Source organism: Pleurodeles waltl, chromosome 11, assembly GCF_031143425.1.
Source record: "Pleurodeles waltl isolate 20211129_DDA chromosome 11, aPleWal1.hap1.20221129, whole genome shotgun sequence".
Taxonomy (NCBI): Eukaryota; Metazoa; Chordata; class Amphibia; order Caudata; family Salamandridae; genus Pleurodeles; species Pleurodeles waltl.
The window spans coordinates 34,748,939-34,763,290 of record NC_090450.1 but is presented as its reverse complement, the minus strand read 5'-3'; the positions used below and the strand labels follow the sequence as shown (position 1 = coordinate 34,763,290).

Here is a 14,352-nt window from a genome sequence, read left to right as displayed (position 1 = left end):
AGGACTGCCGAGCTGAAAGACCCCTGCAGAGGAAGACCAGAAGACACCAACTGCCTTGGCCCCAGACTTACCGGCCTGTCTCCTGCCTTCCAAAGAACCTGCTCCAGCGACGCTTTCCAAGGGACCAGCGACCTCTGAATCCTCTGAGGACTGCCCTGCTTCGAAAAAGACAAGAAACTCCTGAGGACAGCGGCACTGCTCCAAAAGAACTGCAACTTTGTTACAAGGAGCAGATTTAAAGACCCCTGCAATTCCCCGCAAGAAGCGTGAGACTTGCAACACTGCACCCGGCGACCCCGACTCGACTGGTGGAGAACAACCAACTCAGGGAGGACCCTCCGGCGACTCTACGACTGTGAGTAACCAAAGTTGTCCCCCTTGAGCCCCCACAGCGACGCCTGCAGAGGGAATCCCCAGGCTCCCCCTGACCGCGACTGTCTGAACTCCATTTCCCGACGGCTGGAAAAGGCCATGCACCCGCAGCCCCCAGCCCCTAAAGAAACTGAACTTCTGTGCAGGAGTGACCCCCAGGAGGCCCTCTCCCTTGCCCAGGTGGTGGCTACCCCGAGGAGCCCCCCCCTTGCCTGCATCGCTGAAGAGACCCCTTGGTCTCCCATTGAAACCTGAAGGAAACCCGACGCGTGTTTGCACACTGCACCCGGCCGCCCCCGCGCTGCTGAGGGTGTACTTTCTGTGCTACTTTGTGTCCCCCCCGGTGCCCTACAAAACCCCCCTGGTCTGCCCTCCGAAGACGCGGGTACTTACCTGCTGGCAGACTGGAACCGGGGCACCCCCTTCTCTCCATTATAGCCTATGTGTTTTGGGCACCTCTTTGACCTTTGCACCTGACCGGCCCTGAGCTGCTGGTGTGATAACTTTGGGGTTGCTCTGAACCCCCAACGGTGGGCTACCTTGGACCAAAAACTGAGAACTGTAAGTGACTTACTTACCTGTGAAAACTAACAATAACTTACCTCCCCCAGGAACTGTGAAAATTGCACTAAGTGTCCACTTTTAAAACAGCTTATTGTGTTTTATGACAAAAGTATTCATGCTAATGTAATGATTCAAAGTTCCTAGAGTACTTACCTGCAATACCTTCCAAACAAGCTATTACATGTGAAATTTTAACCTGTGGTTCTTAAAATAAACTAAGAAAAGATATTTTTCTATAACAAAACCTATTGGCTGGATTTGTCTCGGAGTGTGTGTACCTCATTTATTGTCTATGTGTATGTACAACAAATGCTTAACACTACTCCTTGGATAAGCCTACTGCTCGACCACACTACCACAAAATAGAGCATTAGTATTATCTCTTTTTACCACTATTTTACCTCTAAGGGGAACCCTTGGACTCTGTGCATGCTATTCCTTACTTTGATATAGCACATACAGAGCCAACTTCCTACAAGAACAAAATGAGTAAGTCGACATGGCACTCCCCTCAGGGTGCCATGCCAGCCTCTCACTGCCTATGCAAAGTATAGATAAGTCACCCCTCTAGCAGGCCTTACAGCCCTAAGGCAGGGTGCACTATACCATAGGTGAGGGCACCAGTGCATGAGCACTGTGCCCCTACAGTGTCTAAGCCAAACCTTAGACATTGTAAGTGCAGGGTAGCCATAAGAGTATATGGTCTGGGAGTTTGTCAAACACGAACTCCCCAGCACCATAATGGCTACACTGAAAACTGGGAAGTTTGGTATCAAACTTCTCAGCACAATAAATACACACTGATGCCAGTGTACATTTTATTGTGAAATACACCCCAGAGGGCACCTTAGAGGTGCCCCCTGAAACCCTAACCAACTATCTGTGTAGGCTGACTGGTTCCAGCAGCCTGCCACACTAGAGACATGTTGCTGGCCCCATGGGGAGAGTGCCTTTGTCACTCGGAGGCCAGTAACAAAGCCTGCACTGGGTGGAGATGCTAACACCTCCCCCAGGCAGGAGCTGTAACACCTGGCGGTGAGCCTCAAAGGCTCACCCCTTTGTTCCAGCACCGCAGGACACTCCAGCTAGTGGAGTTGCCCGCCCCCTCCGGCCACGGCCCCCACTTTTGGCGGCAAGGCCGGAGAAAATAATGAGAACAACAAGGAGGAGTCACTGGCCAGTCAGGACAGCCCCTAAGGTGTCCTGAGCTGAAGTGACTAACTTTTAGAAATCCTCCATCTTGCAGATGGAGGATTCCCCCAATAGGATTAGGGATGTGCCCCCCTCCCCTTGGGAGGAGGCACAAAGAGGGTGTACTCACCCTCAGGGCTAGTAGCCATTGGCTACTAACCCCCCAGACCTAAACACGCCCTTAAATTTAGTATTTAAGGGCTTCCCTGAACCTAAAACTTCAGATTCCTGAAACTACAAGAAGAAGAAGACTGCTGAGCTGAAAAACCCCTGCAGAGGAAGAACAGAAGACACCAACTGCTTTGGCCCCAGACTTACCGGCCTGTCTCCTGCCTTCCAAAGAAACCTGCTCCAGCGACGCTTTCCAAGGGACCAGCGACCTCTGAATCCTCTGAGGACTGCCCTGCTTCAAGAAAGACAAGAAACTCCCGAGGACAGCGGCACTGCTCCAAAAGAACTGCAACTTTGTTACCGAGGAGCAGATTTAAAGACCCCTGCAAATCCCCGCAAGAAGCGTGAGACTTGCAACACTGCACCCGGCGACCCCGACTCGACTGGTGGAGAACCAACACCTCAGGGAGGACCCTCCAGCGACTCCAAGACCGTGAGTAACCAAAGTTGTCCCCCCTGAGCCCCCACAGCGACGCCTGCAGAGGGAATCCCGAGGCTCCCCCTGACCGCGACTGCCTGAACCTAAAGTCCCGACGGCTGGAAAAGACCCTGCCCCCGCAGCCCCCAGCACCTGAAGGAACGGAACTTCTGTGCAGGAGTGACCCCCAGGAGGCCCTCTCCCTTTCCCAGGTGGTGGCTACCCAGAGGAGCCCCCCCCCCCTTGCCTGCATCGCTGAAGAGACCTGTAGGAAGTTGGCTCTGTATGTGCTATTTCAAAGTAAGGAATAGCAAGCACAGAGTCCAAGGGTTCCCCTTAGAGGTAAGATAGTGGCAAAAAGAGATAATACTAATGCTCTATTTTGTGGTAGTGTGGTCGAGCAGTAGGCTTATCCAAGGAGTAGTGTTAAGCATTTGTTGTACATACACACAGGCAATAAATGAGGAACACACACTCAGAGACAAATCCAGCCAATAGGTTTTGTTATAGAAAAATATCTTTTCTTAGTTTATTTTAAGAACCACAGGTTCAAATTCTACATGTAATATCTCATTTGAAAGGTATTGCAGGTAAGTACTTTAGGAACTTTGAATCATTACATTAGCATGTATACTTTTTACATAAAACACAATAAGCTGTTTTAAAAGTGGACACAGTGCAATTTTCACAGTTCCTGGGGGAGGTAAAGTAATGTTAGTTTTAACAGGTAAGTAAGTCACTTACAGGTTTCAGTTTTTGGTCCAAAGTAGCCCACCGTTGGGGGTTCAGAGCAACCCCAAAGTTATCACACCAGCAGCTCAGGGCCGGTCAGGTGCAAAGGTCAATGAGGTGCCCAAAACACATAGGCTATAATGGAGAGAAGGGGGTGCCCCGGTTCCAGTCTGCCAGCAGGTAAGTACCCGCGTCTTCGGAGGGCAGACCAAGGGGGTTTTGTAGGGCACCGGGGGGGACACAAGTCAGCACAAAAAGTACACCCTCAGCAGCGCGGGGGCGGCCGGGTGCAGTGTGCAAACACGCGTCGGGTTTCAATGGTTTCCTATGAGAGATCAAGGGATCTCTTCAGCGTTGAACAGGCAAGGGGGGGGCTCCTCGGGGTAGCCACCACCTGGGCAAGGGAGAGGGCCTCCTGAGGGTCACTCCTGCACAGGAGTTCCGTTTCTTTAGGTGCTGGGGGCTGCGGGTGCAGGGTCTTTTCCAGCCGTCGGGAAATGGAGTTCAGGCAGTCGCGGTCAGGGGGAGCCTCGGGATTCCCTCTGCAGGCGTGTAAGGAAATGCCTCCTTGGCATGGTTGCCCCCTGACTTTTTGCCTTTGCTGATGCTATGTTTACAATTGAAAGTGTGCTGAGGCCTGCTAACCAGGCCCCAGCACCAGTGTTCTTTCCCTAACCTGTACTTTTGTATCCACAATTGGCAGACCCTGGCATCCAGATAAGTCCCTTGTAACTGGTACTTCTAGTACCAAGGGCCCTGATGCCAAGGAAGGTCTCTAAGGGCTGCAGCATGTCTTATGCCACCCTGGAGACCTCTCACTCAGCACAGACACACTGCTTGCCAGCTTGTGTGTGCTAGTGAGGACAAAACGAGTAAGTCGACATGGCACTCCCCTCAGGGTGCCATGCCAGCCTCTCACTGCCTATGCAGTATAGGTAAGACACCCCTCTAGCAGGCCTTACAGCCCTAAGGCAGGGTGCACTATACCATAGGTGAGGGTACCAGTGCATGAGCATGGTACCCCTACAGTGTCTAAACAAAACCTTAGACATTGTAAGTGCAGGGTAGCCATAAGAGTATATGGTCTGGGAGTCTGTCAAACACGAACTCCACAGCACCATAATGGCTACACTGAAAACTGGGAAGTTTGGTATCAAACTTCTCAGCACAATAAATGCACACTGATGCCAGTGTACATTTTATTGTAAAATACACCCCAGAGGGCACCTTAGAGGTGCCCCCTGAAACCTATCCGACTATCTGTGTAGGCTGACTAGTTTTAGCAGCCTGCCACAAACCGAGACATGTTGCTGGCCCCATGGGGAGAGTGCCTTTGTCACTCTGAGGCCAGTAACAAAGCCTGCACTGGGTGGAGATGCTAACACCTCCCCCAGGCAGGAATTGTCACACCTGGCGGTGAGCCTCAAAGGCTCACCTCCTTTGTGCCAACCCAGCAGGACACTCCAGCTAGTGGAGTTGCCCGCCCCCTCCGGCCAGGCCCCACTTTTGGCGGCAAGGCCGGAGAAAATAATGAGAAAAACAAGGAGGAGTCACTGGCCAGTCAGGACAGCCCCTAAGGTGTCCTGAGCTGAAGTGACTCTAACTTTTAGAAATCCTCCATCTTGCAGATGGAGGATTCCCCCAATAGGGTTAGGATTGTGACCCCCTCCCCTTGGGAGGAGGCACAAAGAGGGTGTACCCACCCTCAGGGCTAGTAGCCATTGGCTACTAACCCCCCAGACCTAAAAACGCCCTTAAATTTAGTATTTAAGGGCTACCCTGAACCCTAGAAAATTAGATTCCTGCAACTACAAGAAGAAGGACTGCCTAGCTGAAAACCCCTGCAGAGGAAGACCAGAAGACGACAACTGCCTTGGCTCCAGAAACTCACCGGCCTGTCTCCTGCCTTCCAAAGATCCTGCTCCAGCGACGCCTTCCGAAGGGACCAGCGACCTCGACATCCTCTGAGGACTGCCCCTACTTCGAAAAGACAAGAAACTCCCGAGGACAGCGGACCTGCTCCAAGAAAAGCTGCAACTTTGTTTCCAGCAACTTTAAAGAACCCTGCAAGCTCCCCGCAAGAGGCGTGAGACTTGCAACACTGCACCCGGCGACCCCGACTCGGCTGGTGGCGATCCAACACCTCAGGAGGGACCCCAGGACTACTCTGATACTGTGAGTACCAAAACCTGTCCCCCCTGAGCCCCCACAGCGCCGCCTGCAGAGGGAATCCCGAGGCTTCCCCTGACCGCGACTCTTTGAACCTAAAGTCCCGACGCCTGGGAGAGACCCTGCACCCGCAGCCCCCAGGACCTGAAGGACCGGACTTTCACTGGAGGAGTGACCCCCAGGAGTCCCTCTCCCTTGCCCAAGTGGAGGTTTCCCCGAGGAACCCCCCCCTTGCCTGCCTGCAGCGCTGAAGAGATCCTTAGATCTCCCATTGACTTCCATTACAAACCCGACGCTTGTTTCTACACTGCACCCGGCCGCCCCCGCACTGCTGAGGGTGAAATTTCTGTGTGGGCTTGTGTCCCCCCCGGTGCCCTACAAAACCCCCCTGGTCTGCCCTCCGAAGACACGGGTACTTACCTGCAAGCAGACCGGAACCGGGGCACCCCCTTCTCTCCATTCTAGCCTATGTGTTTTGGGCACCACTTTGAACTCTGCACCTGACCGGCCCTGAGCTGCTGGTGTGGTGACTTTGGGGTTGCTCTGAACCCCCAACGGTGGGCTACCTTGGACCAAGAACTAAGCCCTGTAAGTGCCTTACTTACCTGGTTAACCTAACAAATACTTACCTCCCCTAGGAACTGTGAAAATTGCACTAAGTGTCCACTTTTAAAACAGCTATTTGCCAATAACTTGAAAAGTATACATGCAATTTTGATGATTTGAAGTTCCTAAAGTACTTACCTGCAATACCTTTCGAATGAGATATTACATGTAGAATTTGAACCTGTGGTTCTTAAAATAAACTAAGAAAAGATATTTTTCTATAACAAAACCTATTGGCTGGATTTGTCTCTGAGTGTGTGTACCTCATTTATTGTCTATGTGTATGTACAACAAATGCTTAACACTACTCCTTGGATAAGCCTATTGCTCGACCACACTACCACAAAATAGAGCATTAGTATTATCTATTTTTACCACTATTTTACCTCTAAGGGGAACCCTTGGACTCTGTGCATGCTATTCCTTACTTTGAAATAGCACATACAGAGCCAACTTCCTACATTGGTGGATCAGCGGTGGGGTACAAGACTTTGCATTTGCTGGACTACTCAGCCAATACCTGATCACACGACAAATTCCAAAATTGTCATTAGAAATTGATTTTTGCAATTTGAAAAGTTTTCTAAATTCTTAAAAGACCTGCTAGGGCCTTGTGTTAGATCCTGTTTAGCATTTCTTTTAGAGTTTAAAAGTTTGTAAAAGTTTGAATTAGATTCTAGAACCAGTTGTAGATTCTTAAAAAGTATTCCAACTTTTAGAAGCAAAATGTCTAGCACAGATGTGACTGTGGTGGAACTCGACACCACACCTTACCTCCATCTTAAGATGAGGGAGCTAAGGTCACTCTGTAAAATAAAGAAAATAACAATGGGCCCCAAACCTACCAAAATACAGCTCCAGGAGCTTTTGGCAGAGTTTGAAAAGGCCAACCCCTCTGAGGGTGGCAACTCAGAGGAAGAGGATAGTGACTTGGAGGACAATTCCCCCCTACCAGTCCTATCTAGGGAGAACAGGGTCCCTCAAACCCTGACTCCAAAAATAATAGTCAGAGATGCTGGTTCCCTCACAGGAGAGACCAACACCTCTGAAATCACTGAGGATAGCCCCAGTGAAGAGGACATCCAGTTAGCCAGGATGGCCAAAAGATTGGCTTTGGAAAGACAGATCCTAGCCATAGAGAGGGAAAGACAAGAGATGGGCCTAGGACCCATCAATGGTGGCAGCAACATAAATAGGGTCAGAGATTCTCCTGACATGTTGAAAATCCCTAAAGGGATTGTAACTAAATATGAAGATGGTGATGACATCACCAAATGGTTCACAGCTTTTGAGAGGGCTTGTGTAACCAGAAAAGTGAACAGATCTCACTGGGGTGCTCTCCTTTGGGAAATGTTCACAGGAAAGTGTAGGGATAGACTCCTCACACTCTTTGGACAAGATGCAGAATCTTATGACCTCATGAAGGGTACCCTGATTGAGGGCTTTGGATTCTCCACTGAGGAGTATAGGATTAGATTCAGGGGGGCTCAAAAATCCTCGAGCCAGACCTGGGTTGACTTTGTAGACTACTCAGTGAAAACACTAGATGGTTGGATTCAAGGCAGTGGTGTAAGTAATTATGATGGGCTGTACAATTTATTTGTGAAAGAACACCTGTTAAGTAATTGCTTCAATGATAAACTGCATCAGCATCTGGTAGACCTAGGACCAATTTCTCCCCAAGAATTGGGAAAGAAGGCGGACCATTGGGTCAAGGCAAGGGTGTCCAAGACTTCAACAGGGGGTGACCAAAAGAAAGGGGTCACAAAGACTCCCCAGGGGAAGGGTGATGAGACAACCAAAACTAAAAATAGTAAAGAGTCTTCTACAGGCCCCCAAAAACCTGCACAGGAGGGTGGGCCCAGAGCCTCTTCACAAAACAATGGGTACAAGGGTAAAAACTTTTATCCCAAAAAGGCCTGGTGTCATAGCTGTAAACAGCATGGACACCAAACTGGAGACAAGGCCTGTCCCAAGAAAGGTTCCACTCCAAACTCCCATCCAGGTAACACTGGTATGGCTAGTCTCCAAGTGGGATCAACAGTGTGCCCAGAGCAAATCAGGGTCCACACTGAAGCTACTCTAGTTTCTGAGGGTGGGGTGGATTTAGCCACACTAGCTGTCTGGCCGCCTAACATGCAAAAATACAGACAGCAACTCTTGATTAATGGGACTAGAATAGAGGGGCTGAGGGATACAGGTGCCAGTGTCACCATGGTGACAGAGAAACTGGTTTCCCCTGGCCAATACCTGACTGGAAAAACTTACACAGTCACCAACGCTGACAATCAGAGAAAAGTACATCCCATGGCAATGGTTACTTTAGAATGGGGAGGGGTCAATGGCCTGAAACAGGTGGTGGTCTCCTCAAATATCCCAGTGGACTGTCTGCTTGGAAATGACCTGGAGTCCTCAGCATGGGCTGAGGTAGAACTAAAAACCCATGCAGCAATGCTGGGTATCCCTGAACTGGTGTGTGTGAAAACAAGAGCACAATGCAAGGCACAGGGTGAACAAGTAGAGCTGGAGTCTGGAAAAATGGCCCAGCCTACCAAGAGAACAGGAAAGTCAGTTGGGAAACCAACTGCAACACAGCAAAAGAAAGGGAACCTCTCTTCTCAGGAAGAAGTTCTGCCCTCTGAGGGAACTGAGCCTTTGGAGCTTGAACCTTACCAGGTTGAGCTCTTAGGCCCAGGGGGACCCTCAAGGGAGGAGCTGTGTAAGGGACAAGAAACCTGTCCCTCTCTTGAAGGCCTTAGGCAGCAAGCTGCTGAAGAGTCCAAAGGCAAGAAAAATGGAACACATAGGGTCTATTGGGAAGATGGACTCCTGTACACTGAGGCCAGAGACCCCAAACCTGGTGCCACTAGGAGAGTGGTAGTGCCTCAGCTGTTCAGAGAGTTCATCCTAACATTGGCCCATGACATTCCCCTTGCTGGACATTTGGGACAAACCAAGACGTGGGAGAGGTTAGTCAACCACTTCTACTGGCCCAATATGTCCAACATGGTTAAGGAGTTTTGCCTCTCCTGCCCCACCTGTCAAGCCAGTGGTAAGACAGGTGGGCATCCAAAGGCCCCCCTCATTCCACTTCCAGTGGTGGGGGTGCCCTTTGAAAGAGTGGGTGTGGACATAGTTGGTCCACTAGAACCTCCCACAGCCTCAGGAAATATGTATATCCTGGTAGTAGTGGATCATGCTACCAGGTATCCTGAAGCTATTCCCCTTAGGTCGACTACTGCCCCTGCAGTAGCCAAGGCCCTCATTGGTATCTTTACCAGAGTGGGTTTCCCTAAGGAGGTGGTGTCTGACAGAGGTACCAACTTCATGTCAGCATACCTAAAGCACATGTGGAATGAGTGTGGAGTGACTTACAAATTCACTACACCTTACCATCCACAAACTAATGGCTTGGTTGAGAGATTCAACAAGACATTAAAAGGCATGATCATGGGGCTCCCAGAAAAGCTCAAAAGGAGATGGGATGTCCTCTTGCCATGTCTGCTTTTCGCTTACAGAGAGGTGCCACAGAAGGGAGTAGGATTCTCACCCTTTGAACTTCTGTTTGGTCATCCTGTAAGGGGACCACTTGCCCTTGTTAAAGAAGGCTGGGAGAGACCTCTCCATGAGCCTAAACAGGACATAGTGGACTATGTACTTGGCCTTCGCTCTAGAATGGCAGAGTACATGGAAAAGGCAACCAAAAACCTTGAGGCCAGCCAACAACTCCAGAAGTTTTGGTATGACCAAAAGGCTGCACTGGTTGAGTTCCAACCAGGGCAGAAAGTCTGGGTTCTGGAGCCTGTGGCTCCCAGGGCACTCCAGGACAAATGGAGTGGCCCTTACCCAGTACTAGAAAGGAAGAGTCAGGTCACCGACCTGGTGGACCTGGGCACAAGCAGGAGCCCCAAGAGGGTGATCCATGTGAACCGCCTTAAGCTCTTCCATGACAGGGCTGATGTGAATCTGTTGATGGTAACAGATGAGGATCAGGAGGCAGAGAGTGAACCTCTCCCTGATCTTCTGTCATCAAACCCAAAAGATGGCACAGTAGATGGAGTGATCTACTCAGACACCCTCTCTGGCCAACAGCAGGCTGATTGTAGGAGAGTCCTACAACAGTTTCCTGAGCTTTTCTCCCTAACCCCTGGTCAGACACACCTGTGTACCCATGATGTGGACACAGGAGACAGCATGCCTGTCAAGAACAAAATCTTCAGACAGTCTGACCATGTTAAGGAAAGCATCAAGGTGGAAGTCCACAAGATGCTGGAATTGGGAGTGATTGAGCGCTCTGACAGCCCCTGGGCTAGCCCAGTGGTCTTAGTCCCCAAACCTCACACCAAAGATGGAAAGAAAGAGATGAGGTTTTGTGTGGACTACAGAGGGCTCAATTCTGTCACCAAGACAGATGCCCATCCAATTCCAAGAGCTTATGAGCTCATTGATAAATTAGGTGCTGCCAAATTTCTAAGTACCTTTGACTTGACAGCAGGGTACTGGCAAATAAAAATGGCACCTGGAGCAAAAGAAAAGACAGCATTCTCCACACCTGATGGGCATTATCAGTTTACTGTTATGCCCTTTGGTTTAAAGAATGCCCCTGCCACCTTCCAAAGGTTGGTGAATCAAGTCCTTGCTGGCTTGGAGCCCTTTAGCACAGCTTATCTTGATGATATTGCTGTCTTTAGCTCCACCTGGCAGGATCACCTGGTCCACCTGAGGAAGGTTTTGAAGGCTCTGCAATCTGCAGGCCTCTCTATCAAGGCATCCAAATGCCAGATAGGGCAGGGAACTGTGGTTTACTTGGGCCACCTTGTAGGTGGAGGCCAAGTTCAGCCACTCCAACCCAAGATCCAGACTATTCTGGACTGGGTAGCTCCAAAAACCCAGACTCAAGTCAGGGCATTCCTTGGCTTGACTGGGTATTACAGGAGGTTTGTGAAGGGATATGGATCCATTGTGACAGCCCTCACTGAACTCACCTCCAAGAAAATGCCCAAGAAAGTGAACTGGACTGTGGAATGCCAACAGGCCTTTGACACCCCGAAACAAGCAATGTGCTCAGCACCAGTTCTAAAAGCTCCAGATTATTCTAAGCAGTTCATTGTGCAGACTGATGCCTCTGAACATGGGATAGGGGCAGTTTTGTCCCAAACAAATGATGATGGCCTTGACCAGCCTGTTGCTTTCATTAGCAGGAGGTTACTCCCCAGGGAGCAGCGTTGGAGTGCCATTGAGAGGGAGGCCTTTGCTGTGGTTTGGTCCCTGAAGAAGCTGAGACCATACCTCTTTGGGACTCACTTCCTAGTTCAAACTGACCACAGACCTCTCAAATGGCTGATGCAAATGAAAGGTGAAAATCCTAAACTGTTGAGGTGGTCCATCTCCCTACAGGGAATGGACTTTATAGTGGAACACAGACCTGGGACTGCCCATGCCAATGCAGATGGCCTTTCCAGGTTCTTCCACTTAGAAAATGAAGACTCTCTTGGGAAAGGTTAGTCTCATCCTCTTTCGTTTGGGGGGGGGTTGTGTAAGGAAATGCCTCCTTGGCATGGTTGCCCCCTGACTTTTTGCCTTTGCTGATGCTATGTTTACAATTGAAAGTGTGCTGAGGCCTGCTAACCAGGCCCCAGCACCAGTGTTCTTTCCCTAACCTGTACTTTTGTATCCACAATTGGCAGACCCTGGCATCCAGATAAGTCCCTTGTAACTGGTACTTCTAGTACCAAGGGCCCTGATGCCAAGGAAGGTCTCTAAGGGCTGCAGCATGTCTTATGCCACCCTGGAGACCTCTCACTCAGCACAGACACACTGCTTGCCAGCTTGTGTGTGCTAGTGAGGACAAAACGGATAAGTCGACATGGCACTCCCCTCAGGGTGCCATGCCAGCCTCTCACTGCCTATGCAGTATAGGTAAGACACCCCTCTAGCAGGCCTTACAGCCCTAAGGCAGGGTGCACTATACCATAGGTGAGGGTACCAGTGCATGAGCATGGTACCCCTACAGTGTCTAAACAAAACCTTAGACATTGTAAGTGCAGGGTAGCCATAAGAGTATATGGTCTGGGAGTCTGTCAAACACGAACTCCACAGCACCATAATGGCTACACTGAAAACTGGGAAGTTTGGTATCAAACTTCTCAGCACAATAAATGCACACTGATGCCAGTGTACATTTTATTGTAAAATACACCCCAGAGGGCACCTTAGAGGTGCCCCCTGAAACCTATCCGACTATCTGTGTAGGCTGACTAGTTTTAGCAGCCTGCCACAAACCGAGACATGTTGCTGGCCCCATGGGGAGAGTGCCTTTGTCACTCTGAGGCCAGTAACAAAGCCTGCACTGGGTGGAGATGCTAACACCTCCCCCAGGCAGGAATTGTCACACCTGGCGGTGAGCCTCAAAGGCTCACCTCCTTTGTGCCAACCCAGCAGGACACTCCAGCTAGTGGAGTTGCCCGCCCCCTCCGGCCAGGCCCCACTTTTGGCGGCAAGGCCGGAGAAAATAATGAGAAAAACAAGGAGGAGTCACTGGCCAGTCAGGACAGCCCCTAAGGTGTCCTGAGCTGAAGTGACTAACTTTTAGAAATCCTCCATCTTGCAGATGGAGGATTCCCCCAATAGGGTTAGGATTGTGACCCCCTCCCCTTGGGAGGAGGCACAAAGAGGGTGTACCCACCCTCAGGGCTAGTAGCCATTGGCTACTAACCCCCCAGACCTAAAAACGCCCTTAAATTTAGTATTTAAGGGCTACCCTGAACCCTAGAAAATTAGATTCCTGCAACTACAAGAAGAAGGACTGCCTAGCTGAAAACCCCTGCAGAGGAAGACCAGAAGACGACAACTGCCTTGGCTCCAGAAACTCACCGGCCTGTCTCCTGCCTTCCAAAGATCCTGCTCCAGCGACGCCTTCCGAAGGGACCAGCGACCTCGACATCCTCTGAGGACTGCCCCTACTTCGAAAAGACAAGAAACTCCCGAGGACAGCGGACCTGCTCCAAGAAAAGCTGCAACTTTGTTTCCAGCAACTTTAAAGAACCCTGCAAGCTCCCCGCAAGAGGCGTGAGACTTGCAACACTGCACCCGGCGACCCCGACTCGGCTGGTGGCGATCCAACACCTCAGGAGGGACCCCAGGACTACTCTGATACTGTGAGTACCAAAACCTGTCCCCCCTGAGCCCCCACAGCGCCGCCTGCAGAGGGAATCCCGAGGCTTCCCCTGACCGCGACTCTTTGAACCTAAAGTCCCGACGCCTGGGAGAGACCCTGCACCCGCAGCCCCCAGGACCTGAAGGACCGGACTTTCACTGGAGGAGTGACCCCCAGGAGTCCCTCTCCCTTGCCCAAGTGGAGGTTTCCCCGAGGAACCCCCCCCTTGCCTGCCTGCAGCGCTGAAGAGATCCCTAGATCTCCCATTGACTTCCATTACAAACCCGACGCTTGTTTCTACACTGCACCCGGCCGCCCCCGCACTGCTGAGGGTGAAATTTCTGTGTGGGCTTGTGTCCCCCCCGGTGCCCTACAAAACCCCCCTGGTCTGCCCTCCGAAGACGCGGGTACTTACCTGCAAGCAGACCGGAACCGGGGCACCCCCTTCTCTCCATTCTAGCCTATGTGTTTTGGGCACCACTTTGAACTCTGCACCTGACCGGCCCTGAGCTGCTGGTGTGGTGACTTTGGGGTTGCTCTGAACCCCCAACGGTGGGCTACCTTGGACCAAGAACTAAGCCCTGTAAGTGCCTTACTTACCTGGTTAACCTAACAAATACTTACCTCCCCTAGGAACTGTGAAAATTGCACTAAGTGTCCACTTTTAAAACAGCTATTTGCCAATAACTTGAAAAGTATACATGCAATTTTGATGATTTGAAGTTCCTAAAGTACTTACCTGCAATACCTTTCGAATGAGATATTACATGTAGAATTTGAACCTGTGGTTCTTAAAATAAACTAAGAAAAGATATTTTTCTATAACAAAACCTATTGGCTGGATTTGTCTCTGAGTGTGTGTACCTCATTTATTGTCTATGTGTATGTACAACAAATGCTTAACACTACTCCTTGGATAAGCCTATTGCTCGACCACACTACCACAAAATAGAGCATTAGTATTATCTATTTT

At 50.4% G+C, this 14,352-nt stretch overlaps 1 protein-coding gene across 1 annotated transcript in view; it reads right to left on the bottom strand.

Moving 5' to 3' along the window:
- ABCF3 (ATP binding cassette subfamily F member 3) overlaps positions 1 to 14,352 on the bottom strand; it is a 209,653-nt gene that overhangs the window by 149,770 nt on the left and 45,531 nt on the right. The gene's annotated exons all lie outside the window — the stretch shown is intronic.